This window comes from Vombatus ursinus, unplaced genomic scaffold (assembly GCF_900497805.2).
Source record: "Vombatus ursinus unplaced genomic scaffold, bare-nosed wombat genome assembly UNPS02014872.1, whole genome shotgun sequence".
In the NCBI taxonomy this organism is placed as follows: Eukaryota; Metazoa; Chordata; class Mammalia; order Diprotodontia; family Vombatidae; genus Vombatus; species Vombatus ursinus.
Window position 1 is genome coordinate 3,594,603 of NW_020954650.1, and position 19,912 is coordinate 3,614,514.

Here is a 19,912-nt window from a genome sequence, read left to right on the forward strand (position 1 = left end):
TACAGGAAAATAGAAGGGGAAGTGGTGGAGAGATAGCAGGGAAAGCAGACTAGGGGAAGGAGTATTCATAATGCATGCCATCTTGGGGTGGGGAAGGGGTGAGATGGGGTGAAAATTTGGACCTCAAAAACTTCTGGAAGTAAATGCTGAAAACTAAAAATAAAAAAAATATATATTAAATATAGATACATATATATAAATATATATATATAATAAATAAAAATTAAAAAAAGATATAAGACACTGTGTCCTAATCTTCTCAGCTAGTCAGCACAAGAAGTCTGTTGACACTTGGTGTCTCCAATTTCTCACTTCTCACATTCTTCTTAACCTAATTCAACTTGACTCCCAACCTTATCCTTCAAGTCAAACTGTCAAAGTTATCAATAATCTCTTGTTATATCTGATGATATTTTCTCAATTTTTTATCATTGAATTCTCTACAGCATTTGCCATTGTAGATCAGTGTATACTCCCGGAAGTTTTCATTTTTTTAGGATTTTTTTTTTGTTTTAGTTCATGGGGTATGTAATAGAGAGCAAGAGAGAGAGCAAGAGAGAGAGAGAGAGAGAGAGAGAGAGAGAGAGAGCTCTTCTAGTTCTCTTACAACTGTTCATTCTTTCTCAGTCTCTTTTGCTGGATCTTCATCCATGCTCATTAACTATAGGTATTCCCTATAGAAAGCCCCTGGATTTCTCTTCTTCTCCATCTCTCTTAACTTATTTGGTAATCTCAACTTCAATTTGTCTAATTATTATCTCTATTCACATGTTTCCTAAATCTCTATATCCATTTATAATCCATCAACTCTGTTTCAGCAATACCTAAATATATGTGGTTCCACACACAGGTCACATATATACTCATACCTCTCTCTAGACATATGTACAGTCATGCTTATCTGTACCTGTGTTCCTATGTTGGTCCATATCTGCTTCTTGGGGATGTACATTTTGTTCTTCCTTCATGAAATTCATCCTTTTCTCCTTATAAAGGCCAAGTCCAAGTGCAACCTCAAGTTTGTCAAATCTATGATTAAATGGTGTCAAATTGTTGTTATATTGTCAAAGATATATTATTATCATGTTGTTAGAGATATAGATAGAGATATCTATGGTTATATATTTGTACTATCTATATGTAATTATAAATATCAATATCTAATTACAAATACAGATGGATAAAGATAGATAACTGAAATAGATTCATATACATATAAAGATCTAGATATCAGTGTAGATTTATAGATGTAAGATCCATAGTGAAGAAGCATAGATGTGAGCAATTAGATGGGAATCAAAAGAGGAAGAAGCACAAGTGTTATTTTGTGGCTGGTATATTACAAACCTAAGATATTAAGATAATACTTCAGGAAAACATTATAAACCTGTCATGGCAGAATAATGTAGTAATAACTTCAATTATTGTAGAGAACTTCAATTATTGGGATGACTGGTATAACACTCTCTGTCAAAATCAGAGCAGAATGATAAGTTCTTGACTTCAATATATGAAGAATGCAATGAAAGGAAATTCTTTTCTGAACCTGATAACTAGTAGCCTAGCACCAAAGCTCTATGTTTACAGTGAATTAGTTTCAAGTTTAGGAAATTCTTATTTTTTTTTTCCTTTTTCTTTAACCCACACCCATAGACTCCATTTAGCAAAAACAATTTGTCTCATTTTACTCCCATTCAACATGAATTTTAGAAATATCAGAATTTAACAATTTCCTAAGCCTTCACAAAAAAATGGAGGGAGGGAAAAGGTACTTAGTTTTGTTGCAATTATTAATGCTGGCAACATCAATTACAATTGGCTTCATTTAATTAAACAACAATGGAGGGATACACAAATAGAAAGGACTCAATTTCAGTTGAACAGTTTTTCTTTCTTTTTCAGAAGGCATTGAAATTCCTCTGGGGACCTGTACAGTCCTCTAGATATATAGTACCACCTTAAATCTGAGACTCTTTTTTTTACCTAGGGGAAAGTAATGAGCATGGCTAGAGGTATTACTGTTCATTGATGAATTTCACCTTCACATAGTCCTATATAATCACATAAAAACTTATAATACTCTTCTTGTTGGCAGTCCTTTGCTAAATCCCTACCTCAGCATGTTTTGTCCACATACATGATTGCTATAGAGTTGAGAAGTCATTTGAGACAATATATAATACCTTAGGTTTATAGTATGATCCTGATAGAGGCTTTTCAAAAATGGGAAGAACTTAGAGTTACTGGAGAATTGATACCTTTTGCCAAGACTTGGGCAGCCTAAATAACTCACACAATGAAAATGTCTGTGCTTTCCATTTCATATCATTGATCAGTGTGTTGTTGTTCCTCAGCTCCTAATTAGGATTGGAATTCCTAAACTTGTGGACACACTCCTCAACTATTCTGCCACTGGTATTCACTTCTCCAATAAAAAAATGACACCAATGTGGTAAACCCAGTTGATTGGAAGAATAATGGTACTCTTGGCCAAAATAGGGAATAATATTGGAAAGAAATATAATAATTTCTATTTTGCACATGATTAGTATGTTATTAGATACCTGTAGCATATTCATTCATTTAGAAATGTCTAATAGGTCACTAGGATTCAGAAACAATAATTTCCATAACATAATAATAAAAAGATGATTGCACATGAAACTGCAAATTTAGCACATGGTTTGCTATTCCTTTCAAATATATAACAAAATTATCACGAAAATTTTTTTTCTCTTCCCTCCTCCCAACCCTGTCCTAGAGATGGCTACCATTAGACACAAATAGGTGTATGTGTGTATGTGATAAATATATGTATATATATATATATATACATATACAGACACACATATATAATATGTAAAATTATTCTATACATTCTTCTATTTGTCAGTTCTTTCTCTGGATGTAGATAGCATCTTTCTGCATATGCCCTTTATAGTTAATTTAGGTATTTATAATAGCCAAAATAACTTATTTGCTCCAAGTCATTCCTAAAACAATATTGTTATTACTGTAAACAATGTTCTCTTGGTTCTACTCATTTCACTCTTAATTATTTCATGCAAAGTCATTCCATGCTTTTTCTAAAATCATTGAGCTCATCATTTCTAACAGCACAGTAATATTCCATCACAATTATATACCACAACTTTTTTCAGCCATTCCCCAATTGATGAGCATCTGTGCAGTGTCCAGCTCTTTGACACCACAAAGAGAGATGCTATAAACTTTTTAGAACATATAAGTTCTTTTCATTTTCCCCTAATTATCTTTGGAAATAGATCAAGTAGTGGTATTGCTATATATTAAGTGAGAGAATAGGAGGGGAAAATGCAGATCTGGTAGACCTGTGTAAAGAAATAATAACTGAAACTATAAAAAACTTTGGAATCTCCAAGTGAGACACTGCGGAAAGAGATGAGAAGTAAGCCTGCAGTTAATGGACATTCTATGGATGATAGTACAGGAAAGAAAATTGGAGAGCATCTAGACAAGAACGGGAAGAACAAACAGAGACAATTGACATTAAAACCCAGAGAACAGAGTGTATTAATATTGTCAAATGATGAAAAATGATCAGAAAGTTTAAGTACCAAAAAAACATGTTTTGATGATTAATCTGTCACTTGTAAGTTCAGAGAAAAGAGTTTCAAATAAATGATGAGATTAAAAGACATTGGTAAGGATGGAAAACTGAGTTGGAAGAAAGAATATAGAAACAATAAGAATGTAGATTTTCTAGCAGTTTGGCTGTGAATGAAGGCAAGATAAAGGATAATAGTTTGAGGTGAGGTACATTCATGTGAAGTTGCTTTTTGTTTGTTTTGTCTAGGCAAAACTTAGGCTTGTTGGTAGACACCTTGGAAATATCTAGTAGATATAAAAAGATTAAAGATTGACAGTGATGGTGCTGGGAACAATCTTACAGATTAGAACTGAGGAGATGAGATCAAGGTAACAAGTGGAGTGACCTTGTTAAGCAGTCACTTCTTTATCATAGAATAGAGGAAAGGAAAAGAGATTTGGGAATTATGTCAAAGTGTTTTGAGATGTAGTGAAGAAGAAGAAGTTCATGTTGAAAGGCTTCAATTTTTTTGTCAGCCAACCATGAGTCAAGATCTTTTGAAGAGAGGATAAAATGAGTATGTCATGTAGGAATCTTGATGAGAGAAGAGAAAGTTTGAAAGAAACATTTGGGGGAATCTTGGAGAGGAGACAATTGAGAGAAGTAGAATTTGAGATGAAAAAAATCTGCCTTATATAATAAAGTCCAGGTTGATATTGAATAAATATAAATCTTTAGTGGAATCAGCACAGTTTTAGGACTTTGTCAAGTATTCTTCACAAGCAGAGTCAGAGAAGAGGTGAACGGCATAAGGCAAGTTTGTACTGCAAGAGGTTTGATACTCAGAACTAGGCAGAAGGGAAGAGTGTGAGGCTTGGAGTACAGAAGACCCAGTTTAAAATCTTGCATTTTATACCTATTAGTTCCATGACCCTGTACTGATATCTTCTATGTATCTCAGGCTTAGGAATTACTATAATGATAACTCATACATGGTAAACAGAATTACCAAATTAAAAATTTCCAGTGATGACCAAAATTATAGATCCTTTTTGTGTGCATGTCATATAATGTTGTCACTTAATGAATCATTTCAGAAGCTACATTAATGCATCTAACTAGTCTTGTCTTTGTAGTACACATAGTAGCAGTTCCAAGTTAGAGATTTTGTTGTTACACCCACTAAAAAAAGGGACAGCATGATTTTTACTAAGCTAGTTGTAGGTGTTGCTGCCACTTAATATTTTCTATCTCTGTATATACAATGCAATTAGCAGTAATACAGTATCTGGAAGGCTTTTTACATTCATAGAAATAATGATAACTTTCCTCCTTCTACTGCATAATTCATCAGATTTTGCTTGTGGCCTTCATTAGCTACAGTTGTTGCGAATTAGGGATGGATTGGACAAGCACTACGGTAGCATCATAGATTAGACTGCATGTAGTTTTTTTTTTTTCCCTCAAAACTTTGCTGCACTTTCAGACCACAGAAATGGTCTGTATGACGTCATGTGGATTTGTGTATTGAATTTACCCTTGGTTATTTCTATGGGAGATTGTGTAATGAATAGCATAAAAGAAAAGAATCTTTTATGACCTTTGATTTAATATTAATCAATTGCCTAAATTATTGATATATTATCCTAATTTGTTTCCTTGCCTCTAAGTTTACAGCCCCTTATCACTCCAATCCATCTTCCACACAACTGTCAAGTTGTCATTATTAAAACACGATCTGACCATATCCTTACTCTGCTCAACAATACTAGTGGCTCCCTATGACCTCTAGGATAAGGCACAAACTCCTCTGTGTGCCATTTAAAGCTCTTTAATAAAGCAATGCAACTACAATTACAGCTTTATTATGCATGCACACACTCAGAATTGGCTAAAATGGCCTTCTTGCTGTTCAATCTAATGACTTCAATTTCCTGTTTCCATATCTTCACATGCATTGTCCTCCCCTCTCTCACATCCCCCATTGAGTTTGGAATACATTCTCTCCTTACCTATGCTTCTCAGAACCCCAAGTTTCTTTTCAACCTTAATTCATAAGACACCTCCTTACAAGATCCTTTCTGATCCTGTCTGTCACCAGGTGCTAGTGTTCCTTTGCACTATATTTGTGTTTTGTATATATATATATTTGTCTATATTTAAATGTGACCTCCCTCTATTGAATGTGAGGTCATGTGGTGAAGGAATTGTTTTGTTGTTGTCTTTGTACCACAACCCCTATTATAGTCTCTGACACTTAGTAAGTGCTTAACAAATACTTTTCAAATATTCTTGCTGATCAAATGTTATCTATACCTGCATATTCAATCCTCTTATATTTCATGAATCCAGGTCAGGTACTTAGTGGTCACTGTGTACTATTACATGAGACATTAGACATGCCTTAGGTAGGTTAGAAAGTTTACTTAAACTTCCTTGTGAATGTGGCATCAACTAATCTGTGGAGATCATCATAGGTGTGGAAGTTTTCACTGGCAGGCTATGTTTAAAGAGGTGGTTCTGCTCTGATTCCCAAATTCATGTTTTACTATGAATTTATTTTGAAAGAATCAAGGACGGCCAAGATGACAGAGTAAAGGCAGGAACTTACCAGAGCTCTCCCCCACTCCCCTCCAAATACCTTTAAATAATGACTCTAACAAATTCTAGAGTGGCAGAACCCACAAAAAGATGGAGTGAAACAATTTTCCATCCCAAGACAACTTAGAAGGTCAGTAAGACATGTGTATGGTGTCAGGGTGAGAGAGGAGCACAATCTAGTGCAGGCTACTATTACAGACTGCACCCCAGACCACCAAGAGGAAACCTGAGGAAACTGAATCAGTGGCAGCAGTCACAGTTTCCAGACCTCTCAGCCCACAAGCTGTAAGGGGATCGACAATGATTCAGAAGGAGATTTACTGGAGTCCTTTGATGGCACTATGGGCAGGACTCTGTTGTATTGCCCATACTTAGATCTGGGTCTCAGTCTGGGTTCTTAATCCTAATGAGAGGAGGAATATTATCACAGTAGAACTTATGGCCACAGGGGACTAGAAATCCTCATCAAAGGTCCAGGACTGAAAAGAACACTTGTGGTCACTCACAAACCAGAAGTGCAGTAAACACACCACTCCCTAGATGATACCATGTAGGAAGAGCCAAAAACTTACAGGTCTCCAGAAATATCTCTGAAAAAAAGCTAACAAAAACCTGAAGCTTGGGACAGTGCCCCATCCACTTGGGAAGCAGAGCCCAACATCAACATAGAGTTATAAGTCAAGAAATAAGGTGGAAAATAAGCAAACAGCAAAAAAGATCCTGAGTATAGAAAGTTACTATGGTGACAAGAAAGATAAAACATACTCTCAGAAGAAAACAACAAAGATACAATTCCTGCATCAAAAGTCTCAAAAAAATTATTAATTGGTCTTAGGTCATGGAAGAGCTGAAAAAGAATTTTAAAAATCAATTAAGAAAATTGAAACACTGTCTCTGATAAAGGCCTCATTTCTAAAATGTATAGAGATTTAAGTCAAATTTATAAGAAAAGAAGTCATTCTCCAATTCATAAATGGTCAAAGGATATAAACAGGCAGTTTTCAGAGGAAGAAATTAAAGCTATCTACAGTCATATGAAAAAATAGTATAAGTCACTATTGATTAGAGAAATACAAATAAAAATGACTCTGAGGCACCACCTATCAGATTGGTTAGCATGACAAAACAGGAAAATGATACCTGTTGGAGAAGATGTAGGAAAATTGGAACATTAATCCATTGTTGGTGGAGTTGTGAACTGATCCAAACATTTTTTTTTTTGGCTAGGCAATGAGGTTAAGTGACTTGCCCAGAGTCACACAGCTAGTAAGTGTTATGTGTCTGAGGCCTGATTTGAACTCAGGTCCTGTGAATCCAGGGCCAGTGCTCTATCCACTGTACCACCTATCTGCCCCTGATCCAATCATTTCGGAGAGCAATCTGGAACTATGCCCAAAGTGCTAAATTGTGCATACCCTTTGACCCAGCAATACCACTTCTAGGTTTGTATCCCAAAGAGATCATAAAAAAGGGAAAAGGACCCACATGTCCAAAAATATTTATAGCAGCTCTTTTTGTGATGGCAAAGAATTGGAAACTGAGGGGATGCCCATCAATTGGGGAATGGCTGAACAAGTTGTAATATATGAATGTAATGGAATACTATTGTGCTATAAGAAATGATGAGTAGGCAGACTTCAAAAAAAAAAAAACAAATTCTGGAAAGACTTACATGAACTAATGCAGAGGGAAATGAGCAGAACCAGGAGAACATTGCACACAGCACAAGAACCTAAGACAACTCCAAAAGATGGAGTTTCCATCCAAAAGATGGAAAATGATATGCACATCCAGAAAAATACCATATAATGAAACATACTATTTGGTCTCATTTTTTGTGGCTGTTGTTTTGTTTTATTGCTTCATTCTCGTGCTTCCTCCCATCAGTTCTAAGTCTTCTTTACAATATGACTAATGGGAAAATATGCTTAATATAAGTATAATATAAGTAGAGCCTATATCAAATTGTACACTGCCTTGTGGAGGGGGGAGCAGACAGAGGGAGAAAAATTAAAACTTATAATCTCATGGAAGTGAATATTGAAAGCTAAAAATAAATAAATAAATTATTTAAAAAAGAAAGAAAGAAAATTGGAACACTAACTCATTGCTGGTGGAGTTGTGAACTGATTAAATCATTCTGGAGAGTAATTTGGAATTATGCCCAAGAGGAAATCAAACTGTGCACATGCTTTGATCTGGCAATCCTACTATTAGGTCTGTATCCCAAAGAGATCATAAAAATGGGAAAAAGATCCACATGTACAAAAATACTTACAGCCACTCTTTTTGTTGTGGCAAAGAATTGGAAATTGAGAGGATGCCCATCAGTTGGGGAAAGGTTGAACAAGTTGTGGTATATGGATGTAATGAAATAGTATTGTGCTATAAAAAATTATGAGCAGGCAGATTTCCAAAAATCTTGGAAAAACTTACATGAGCTGATTCTGAGTGAAATGAGCAGAATTGAGACAACATCATACATTAATAGGAACACTGTGTGATGATCAGCTGTGACAGACTTAGTTCTTCTTAGTAATACAATGATCCAAGACAATTCCAAAAGATGCATGATGGAAAATGTTATTTACTTTAAGAAGAAGAACTATGGAGTCTGAATGCAGATCAAAACATACTATTTTCACTTTTTTTCTTTTTTTTCTTTTTGTGGTTTTCCCTGTTTGTTCTGATTCTTCTTTCACAACATGACTAATGTGAAAATATATTTAATATGATTGCACATGCATAACCTATATCACATTGTTTGCTGTCTTGAGGAGGGTTGTGGGGAGGGAAGGAAGGAGGGAGAAAAATTTAGAACTCAAAATCTTATAAAAATGTAGAACACTATCTTTACATGTAATTGGAAAAAAATAAAATACTGTTAAGTGGGGAGAAAATAATTAATGGGATCTTTGCTGAGTAAGTAGGCCTGATTTTGCCTATTAAACGTGTTGTAATGTCCCATTAGTTTCTGATGACTATAACATTTTTAGCATGTGTTTTAACAAGTCTAATTATCCTAGTGGCAATTTAAGTTGCTCTTAAGCAGTGATAAATTCACTATAGAGCTGGAAGTGCATTGTCAATTTAAAAAATAAAATAAAAATCAAAGAAGAGAGGTGGAGGAAAAATGGGGAATAGAAATGAGAATGATGCAAGAAAATCATGAAAAAGAAGTCAACAACTTGGTAAAGGAATCACAAAAAAATACTGAAGAAAATAACACCTAAAAAACAACAATGACAACAACAAAAAAACAATAACACAGAATTGGCCAAATGGTAAAAGAGGCACAAAAATCCAAAGAAGAAAAGAAGGCCTTGAAAAGCAGATTTATCCAAATGGAAAAAGATATACAAAAATTCATTGAAGAGAAGAACTCCTTACAAAGTAGGATTGGTCAAATAAAAAAGAAGGTACAAAGACTCACTGAAGAAAATTCTTCCTCAAAAGTTGGAATTGGACAAGTGGAAGTTAATATTAGGAGATATCAAGAAATCAACAAAATTTAAAAAAACTGAAAACATAGAAGAAAATGTAAAATATCTCATTGGAAAAACAACTGATAATTTAGGAATTATTCAACTACCTGAAAGTCATGATCAGAAAAAGAACCTAGACATCATCTTTCAAGAAATTATCAAGGAAAACTGCCCTGATATTCTAGAACCAGAAAGTAAAATAGAAATTGAAAGAATCCACCAATCACTTCCTAAAAAACATCTAAAAATGAAAACTCCTAGGAATATTATAGTCAAATTTCAGACACCCCAGATGAAGGAGAAAATACTGCAAGCAGCCAAAAAGAAATAATTCAAGTATCATGGAACCATAGTCAGGATAACCCAAGATTTATCTCCTTCCACATTTAAGGATTGTAGGGCTTGAAATATGATATTCCAGAAGGTAAAAGAGTTAGGATTACAATCAAAAATCACTTATCCAGCAAAACTGAGTATAATCCTTTAGGAGGAAAATGTATATTCAATTAAATAGAGGACTTTCAAGCATTTCTGATGAAAAGACCAAAGATGAATAGAAAATTTCACTTTCAAATATAAGATACAAAAGTAGCATAAAAAAAAAGTAGCATAAAAAAGTAAACATAAAAAAGAAACCCTAAGGGATTTGATAAAGTTAAATTGTTTATGTTCCTACATGGGAAAATGACTTTTATAACTGACTCCTAAAAACTTTCTCATTATTAGGGCAGTTAGAAGGAGTAAACATAGAAAGAAAGCATAAAGTTGAATGTGATGGTATGATTACCTAAAAAATTAAATTAAATTAAAGGATGAGAAAGAAGAATGTACTGAAGGAAGGGAAAAGGGAGAGGTAGAATGGGATAAAGTACCTGATATACAATAGATCTGAAAAAGATTTCATAGGGAAGAGAAAATGAAGGAAGTGGGAAAAAAGTTGGAAGGGGAACACATGAACTTTACTCTCATTGGAATTGGCTCAAAGAAAGGATAATATACACACTCAGTTGGGTGTAGAAATCTATCTTACCATATAGGGAAGTATGAAGGGAAGCAGAGAAGAGAAATGGGGGTGGGGGCCTGATAGAAGGGAGGGCAGTTTAGGGAAGGTAAAAATCAGAAGCAAAACACTTTTGAGGATGGACAGATTAAAAGGAGAGAAATATTAGGATAAATAGGGGGGAAACAGGATGGAGGGAAATATATAGTTGGAAATCTTTACTGTAAAAAAATTACAGTGAGTTGCTTTGATGAAGAATTATTTTTCAAACATATAGAAAACTGAGTCAAATTTATAGGAATAAGAGTAATTTTTCCAATTATAAATGGTCAAGGGATATGAACAGGCAGTTTTCAGAAAAAGTAATCAAAGCAATCTATAATAATATGAAAAATGCTCTAAATCACTCTTTATGACAAAAATTAAAATTAAAACAACTCTGAGATACTGCCTCACACCTGTCAGATTGGCTAATGTGACAGAAAAGGAAAATGACAAATGTTGGAGGGTAAAATTAAAACATCAATGTACTATTGGTGAAGTTATATACTTTATAGCAGCTCTTTTAGCAATGTCAAAGCATTGGAAATTAAGGGGATGTCCATCAATTGGAGAATGGCTGAAGAAGTTGTTGCATATGATAGTGATGGAATACTATTGTGTTTTTAAAAATGATAAGCAAGGTGTCTCAGAAAAACATGGAAAGACTTACATGAACTGATGCAAAGTGAAATAAGCAGAACTAGGAGAACAGTGTACACTGTAACAGCAAGATTGTATGATGAACTACTATGAATAACTTAGCTATTCTTAGCAATACAGTGATCCAAGACAATTCTGTAGGACTTATGATGAAAGGTGATGTCCATCTCCAGTGAAAGACCTGATAGAGCCTAACTGAATATCAAAGATACTTTTTCTGTATTTTCTTTATTTTTCTTTGTTTATTTTGTCTGTGTTTTCTTTCATAGATTGACTCACATGAAAATGTGTTTTGCATGACTATGAATGTATAGCCTATGTCAAATTTGATTGATTTCTCAATGCAGGGAGGGAAGAGAGAGAGAATTTGGAACTCAAAATTTGAAAAAAAAAGAATGTTAAAATTGTTTTTATATGTTATTGGGGAAAATAAAATATTAAGATTAATAAAAGAAAACATCAAGGTGAGTCAATCAGGAATAATAACCATTATTAACGTGCTACAGCATTTGAAAGTTCAATTCTTTTATAATAAACCAATTAGATAGTTTCCTTCACTGTAGAATAGAGGCTACATTTTTCCATTCTTTTCATTCTTTGTCAACTATTCACACCTAAATAACCTGTAGACAAGGGAAACATTTTGATGTTGATTTACATGCCAATATAATTACATACATAAGAATTCTTATCTTCTGTGAATCAATATATAAACTTTAGCATACAAATCTCTTTTTTTAATATGTAAGGCTATATTCTGAAACTTTTTCTTATGTATTGAATTCTAAAAGAAAAATGTAAACATAATTCAGCTACAGAATATAAAAGAAAGCTACAAAAACAAAGGAAAATGAAAAAAAAAATACCTAGCAACCCCTCCAGGCCATTATTTACCTTCTTTTTATGCACTTATATTAAAAGAAAGAAAACAATTTCTCATATGCTACATTATTGTATCATATAATATTTTCAAAGTTTACTTAAGTCCAAGATGAATCATGTCAAAAAGTAAAACCATGTTAAAAAGACAAATGAGAAACCAGGAACATTAATGAACTATTTTCTTTTTTAACTGTGCTTTAATTTAATTGGTGTATGGAACTCCCAGTGAAGAAACCTTGTATTAATTTAAATCAACAACTGTATTGCAAATTAGTTTTAGAGCACTGTCTGGGGGCATAGAGATATTAAATTACTTCACCAGTAGTATCATGTACCTGGTAAGTATCAGAGACCAGGATTGAACATAAGTCTTCCTGATTCTGATGCTATGTCTTTATCTGCCAAACTAGGAGGCTTCTCTTTATGGGGTATAAAGGAGAAACTGTATCAAAAGAAAGCAAGTGAGGGATTTTGCCCAAGGTTAAAATGACAGACTATTTTGATGACAGAAAAAAATTGAGAATAAAGAAACTGACCAAAGAGAGGTCTTATATTTCAATATGCAATATAACAGTACATGCATACATTCACATACACATACAGAGACAAAATATCATTTTCAAATTTATATGTGTATGTATGTGTGTGTATGTGTGTGTATGTATGCATATATTTCCCCCTCATCCCCACAAAGGAACTCAGTTTGTATTTCTCTAATCTTATCTTGATATACTTCTAAAGATAACACAAAGCTAGGGAGGATACTAGTAGTAAAAAACATCAGACACCATAATTTCTTATGCTGCCCCTGCTGGTTAAAAGTTTTACTAGCTAAATCTATCATAAAGACAAGGTTCTTAGCCTAGAGGAGAAGTACTTTGTTCTTTTACCTTTAAAGCAAGGAATAAAAGTTTGCTATGGTTAGAAGCCAAACATTCTATAGTTGATGAGGGCTAAGGAAAAAAAAAACTTTCTTACTGAGTCAAGACCATCCTTATAAGGAACACTGAGTCTTGAAGTCTTATGTCTCCCTTGGGGCTAAAGACAGAGGACTTGGTGCAGAAAGGAGAAAGGAAGCCTGCTGATAAAAATATGAAAAAAAAAATTCTTCCCATGAATGATCATAGAGATCAGGGAAACTCACATATTTATAGAACTTTCAGTATTGGGAGGAAGAGAAAGAGAGAAAAGGAAAAGGTTAGGAGATGTGTATGTGGGAGAGAGAGAGAGAGAGGCAGAGAGAAGCAGCAGAGACAGCACTCACCAGTCAACAGTACTGAATGCCTACTCTGTATATAATACACAGTATCCCCTGTGCATCCATATATCACAGGGCTCCTTCCCCTTCTTTCCATGATCTTTTTACTCTTACTCTTTTTGCTGAAAGATCTATAAATGTCTTATTTCATTATAGTCTTGAGCCTGAGCCATCAAACCAATCTGGTTAGTCCTAACCTATTATACATGGCCACATATGTCTTAAAGAGCAGAGCCATGATTTTAACTCAGTTCCTCTGACTCCATAAAATAACCTATCCCTCATATGCATTAAATTAAGTCTTTCCTAACAAATGGTGACAGATAATTTCCATGGGAAGAAACAGGTTTCCTGGGTTTACCACAGCTGGTGGGACTGAAGATGAACAGATATTTCACAAAATTTTCATAGCTTATTGATTGTTTCTGTGCTTGAAAAACAACACAGACCCACCCTCATTCAATCATTTCAGTCGTGTATGACACTTCATAACCCCATTTGGGGTTTTCTTAGTAAAGATACTCGATTTGCCATTTCTTTCTCCAGCTCATTTTACAAATGAAGAAAATGAGGCAAATTGACTTAAGTGACTTACCTACGGTCATATATTTAGTGCCTGAGGACAGATTTAAACTCATGAATATGAGTCTTCCTGATTCCAGGCCCAACACTCCATTCACTTTGCCATCTAGCTGCCCTCATAGACCCACTAGAGCTCAATAAATTTCAAGTGATCTCCAATTTGTTCTCTCACTAATGATTTACAGGATTCTTGGCTAAATTAGTCACTTAGTGTTGAAACAAAGCAACACTACATCAAGGAGGGCTGGGATGATCAGTTCCCCCAGTTTATAATTCTTAATACAGAGGTGTAGCAGATATTTTACAAATTCTAAGTGTTTACCTCTTTCTTGTTGCTGGAAAAAGCCAACTCTGATCTAAAGAAAATAAATAAAAAGACAATAGGAAAAAAACTTTCTTTCTCAAAGAAAAACCTTGTCCCTACACAATTGCCAACACGAACAAGGGGAATTGGTATTGACTAGACATCTTGATTTTACATTTAAGGAAAAAGCCAAATGACCTGTGTGAAAATTCCTCTGAATCTTCACAACACATAGAACATTGGGAATTTTTCCAAGGACCCTGAAAAACCTAAGGAAATTCCAAAGATGGTCTAGACAAAAGTCTCCTCTGGATTCTTATGACACATAGAGCATTTCAAATAGAAATCTGATTTCATTCCTCACTGGGAAAAGGAGGATAAAAACAAATTCAAAAAATCCCTAAAAATCTTTGGGGCTCATAAAAAGATATTAAGGACTTAAAGTTGATTTGTTGGGCTTTCTAGGCCATCAGAAAAACCTTACGTTCCACTTTGTAATGATTTTTAATTATCCATTTTTACATATCTATGGTAAACAGTTTAGATCTACTCAAAAGATTTTTTCAAAAAAATGTCTTATGAATTTGTCCCAAAATCCTCTTGGTAGTGGTGTGCTAATTAATATTTAACAAATGGTTCTCTGAAAATTAAATATGCCCATGACACACTTCTAAGTTTAATCTGCACTATTGGCATTTCTTTATCATTTTTCTTAAATCTAGAGACAATCAACAAAACAATAAATAAAGCCCCACTTTGGAGTGTTGGCTGGATTCCAAGTTATAAACACCTATACTCAAAATTTTACAATTGATTCTTACCAGTCTGAGCAAGCTCCAGAACTCCACTGCTTTTAGGAAACTGCCACAATTATTGTTAAACATGACCATTGCTGAGTAGATGACACTAAAACCTAGTCCTGACTTCCACAAGATGTAAATCTGAACAGAATTGTTTGGACAGCCAGAATTGAGGTGAAATGTGAAATATTGATGAAAGTAATATCAAATATTACTTCAGTTTTTTATATTAATTATCATCGGTCCTTTTTAGTTCCTACCAGTGTGCTCTTATGAGTCTTGTGTTTAATATTTCTTTTGTATGGAGCAAATGAATAGCTTTTCTATACCTGATTTACATCATAAATTAAGTAGCTTTCCAATTTCTCCTTTCAGGGAAACTCTAGACATAAATAAACTGAGGCTTCAATTGATTTTTTCTAGGCCTCCAGCATGGAAATATAAAAGACCAGAGAGGTTAAGAAAGAAGCTGACTCAGTTTCCTTTCTAGAGGACTGGGATCCAATGATACTAAAATCTGTAGACACTTATGGGAGTAAATATTTAACAGTCAGGTCTTTGAGAGATTAGGGAGAATGTATACATGACACAGGTTTAAGCTTAATCTGGATTATGTACATTTTCTCCATTATTTTCTTAAGCCTTAATTCAACAAAACAATAAACCAAGACTCATTTGTAGTGTTTGACAATTTCTGAGGTGTAAATAGTCAATGAAAACTTAGCCATAGAATCTCACCAGCCAGTTGGAACCAGCTCCAAAACACCCCTACTTGTGTGAGTCCAAATCTAAGAGGAGTTTCTCATTGAAGAATGAGTAAACAAGTGCCACAGTTTTCTGGGACCGAAGTATTTGTTTATTATTTTATAGAAATACAATTTATTCAGCTATTCATCAATCAATGAGTACATTTCCCCCCAATTTTTACTGCAACATAAAGTGCTTCTATAAATATTCTTGAATACATTGTTCCTTTCCCTCTTTCCTTGTTTCTTTAGGGCACAGGCCTAATAATAATTTGGTCTTAAAAGAGAAGCACAGTGTTGTGACTTTTTGGTTAAAGTTCCAAATTAGTAAAAATATTGGTTGAGGAGTAGCTAAGAGGTGCAGTGGATAGAGCATTGGCCCTGGAGTCAGGAGGATCTGAGTTCAAATTCGGCCTCAGATCTATAACACTTGCTATATGTGTGACCCTGGGCAAGTCACTTAACCCGATTGCCTTGCAAAAAAATGCTTGAACCAATTCCTTAAAGATTAAACTAAAAAAAAAAACAAAGAAACAAAACATTTGGTTAGTCAGTCTGAATGAGGAAAATTAGGATCACCAACAATTATTGTTTTATCATCTATTACCATCTATCTATCATCATATGATCTATTATCCCTGTAGTTCATTTTCATTTCCTATATTTATTTGGATACTATGACATTTGGTTAATATATAATTATTATCAATGGTATTTCATTATCTATAATTCTTTTAAGTATAATGTAGTTTACCTGCTTATTTCTCTTGTGTTTACATGTGTAACAGATCTTGTGTGAGATCATGTTTGTCAGCTATCCTTTTTTATTCCCTTGGGACGTAATTGATTCTACTTCAGATCTGCATATTAATTCTATGTGATTATGTTTCAAATGTATTTCCTGTAAATAAAATTGTTAAAAGGTATTTTTAAAAATACATTTTGCATCCTCTTTCCTTTTATAGGTTAATGACTCTTACATAAATGATTATAACTTCATTCTGGTGATATCATAGAAGAAATTCTTAATTAGGTATTGGTTATACTGAACAGCATTTAAAGTCTCTTCCTTTTCTGGAATTCCAGATGGCCCTATGGACAGGCAAAGACAATTGAGCACTTTTGGACATTCATTTAATACTATTATATTCTAAATACTTATTTGTTTACACTTCATATCCTCCTTAGACTATATGTTTATTGAAGAAATAGACAATGGAATTTTTACTTTTTGAATCCTACAAACCCAATTTACCTTGAATATATTTTTTGCTTAAAAATATTATTTGAATTGAGGAGATGTGTCTGGAAAAGTGAAGCTTCAGTATGGTGATGGGAAGAGAAGCTTTATTTTAAAGGGGTTATGGATTGGATGGTTAGTAAATATGTTGATGTTAACACTTTCTAGAATTTCAGCAGTTAATGGGGAGAGGACAAAATCTGCCAACAGTTTACAAAAGAATCAAGTTAAGGCAATTTTGAATAGAATAAATCTGACTATATTTATAAGGAGAAAAAATAAAATTATCAGAGAGGAAGAGATTTTAAAAAAAAGAAGAAATAAATCAAGGAAGAGCAAATACTAGTGAGGAAAGGAGAGGATGAGATCAGGCTAATAAGTTAAGAGGCAGAAAAAGGTGGATAGAATATAAGAAAAAAATAAGATCTTTGATGGGTAAAGGAAGGGATCCTATGATAGGATAAGGCTCTTCTTAGTAGTCAGAATTCAGTTTATCTCCTTGCAGATACTGCAGCCAATACATTGGCCATATTATCATCTCTGATTTTTTGATAAGGTGGTACTTTAATGACAAGTCTCAAAGCCCCTTGAACTGATTAGAATCTACCTGAGCTGACAATATGATAGTGTAGTCTGTCAGAAATCAGGAAGACCCCTGTAGCATGAGGAGGCATCACAACGAGATTTTGGTTCTTCAGACCATTTCTATATATAGTAGTTGTCAATCACATTGGCAATAGACACAGCAGAGCTATCTGAAAATTTGTTATTTTTGAAATGTAATTTTCTCCAGTATTAGGCAGGACTTCCTTTTTTGGTTCCCTTGAAATGCTAAGGTGATATGTATGAAATATGAATATTTTGAATATGTAGATAATTATTGGATACAAGCCATTTTACATTTCCATATAACTGTAAAACAATAAAATCTCAAACTGATACCATTTGGGACATTACAAAGGACACTGTAGTTATAGCTAGGGGTAATATTTAGAAGAGTTGATCTCTGGCAATACAAAATAGCCATTAGGTACTGTCATCTTGAAATAGAATATGTACCTCAGTATATTAATGCTTAGACTATTTCTAATGATTACTTTATAATCTTGTGTGTCATCCTTAAATTACATCCTTCTAGTATTGATTAAGTAGATTAGGTAAAATTATCATTTCTTATTATATTGGCTCTGCCCATCCATGAATAATTAATATTTTTCAATTATTTAAATATGACCTTATTTGTATAAAAATGTGTTTTATAATTATGTTCTTGTAGTTCCTAGATTTGTCTTGACAGGTATACTCCCAAACATTTGATGCTGTATGTGGTTATTTTAAATGGGAAATCTCATTATCATTCCTTGCAGGGTTTTGTCATAAAAATTCTGATGACTTATGTGCATTTATTTTATATTCTGGTTTTTTCTAAAATTATTAATTGATTCAACTAGCTTTTTTAGTTGAATTTCTAGGATTTTCAAAGCCTATCGACATATTTTCTGCAAAAGAGATAGTTTCATTGCTCATTCTGATTCCTCCAATTTCTTTCTCTTTTCTTACTGCTACTGCTAAGATTTCCAATACAATATTGAATAATATCAGTGACAGTGGTCATCCTTTGTTTCACACCTGATCTTATTGGGAAGGCTTGTAGCTTATCCCCATTACAAATAATGCTTGCTGTTGGTTTTAGGTAGATGCTTCTTTTCATTTTAAGGAAAAATCCATTTGTACTCATATTTTCATATATTTTGTAATAGGAATGACTTGTATTTTCTTAAAAAGCTTTTTCTCCATCTATTGATATAAGATTTTTGTTGCTTTTGTAATTGAAATAATGAATTATGTTAATAGTTTTCCTCATATTAAACCATCCTTTCGTTCTAGATACATGCCCTTGCAAAATACTAGAACTGCCTTTCCATATTGTGTCTTGTTTTTCCTTAGGGATTCACTCAGTCTCTGATGAAAATGTTTCCTGTCCATTACTGTTGCTCTGAAGACATGCTATGGATGCTTATGGAAACTTCAGGTCTTCCAAGCTTTTGAAGTTCACAATTTTGTCAACTTGTTAATGGGAGAGAGAAAAAAAATTCATGATTTTCTCCAATGGATATCCCTCCCAGGAGTCTTGACCTTTTGCGTTTCAAAAACACTCGACTCACTATTTCCAGAAAGGGAAATTTGTAGAGGTGCTTACTTGGCTAGAAATAAGCATGGATATATTTCTGATCCTTTTAGCACAGCACAAGAATTTTTTTCCTGTGTGAAACAACATTTAGTCAATGATCAAAGCACCATATTCCTCACAAATTGATTAAGTACTTGTTCAAATTTAGTTTTCATTTTTGGTTGTTTGAGTCATTCAATCAAGTAATTGGAACTTCATTATTTAGAAATTCCCCTGTATTTCTTTCTGGTATTTTTTCAAAACTGTCTTGCCAGGGGAGACAAATGGCTAGATATAATTTTTATGTTTGCATAATTATGGATATGATATTCTTAATTTTTAAACAATGATTAGTGAGTTAGATACCCTTATTGATTTTTAACTGTTCTTTTTTCTTAAATATTTTAATCCTTCATGAAATTTTGATTTCCTTGATTAGTATACTTACTTTAATGATGCAGATTGAAATTTCTTTATGATTTTGCAGATGGTCTTTGAAAACCATTATTATAAAAAAAATCACCCCATTAAAACACAATGGTCACCACTGTGCGACTTTCTCTAAATGTTTGAA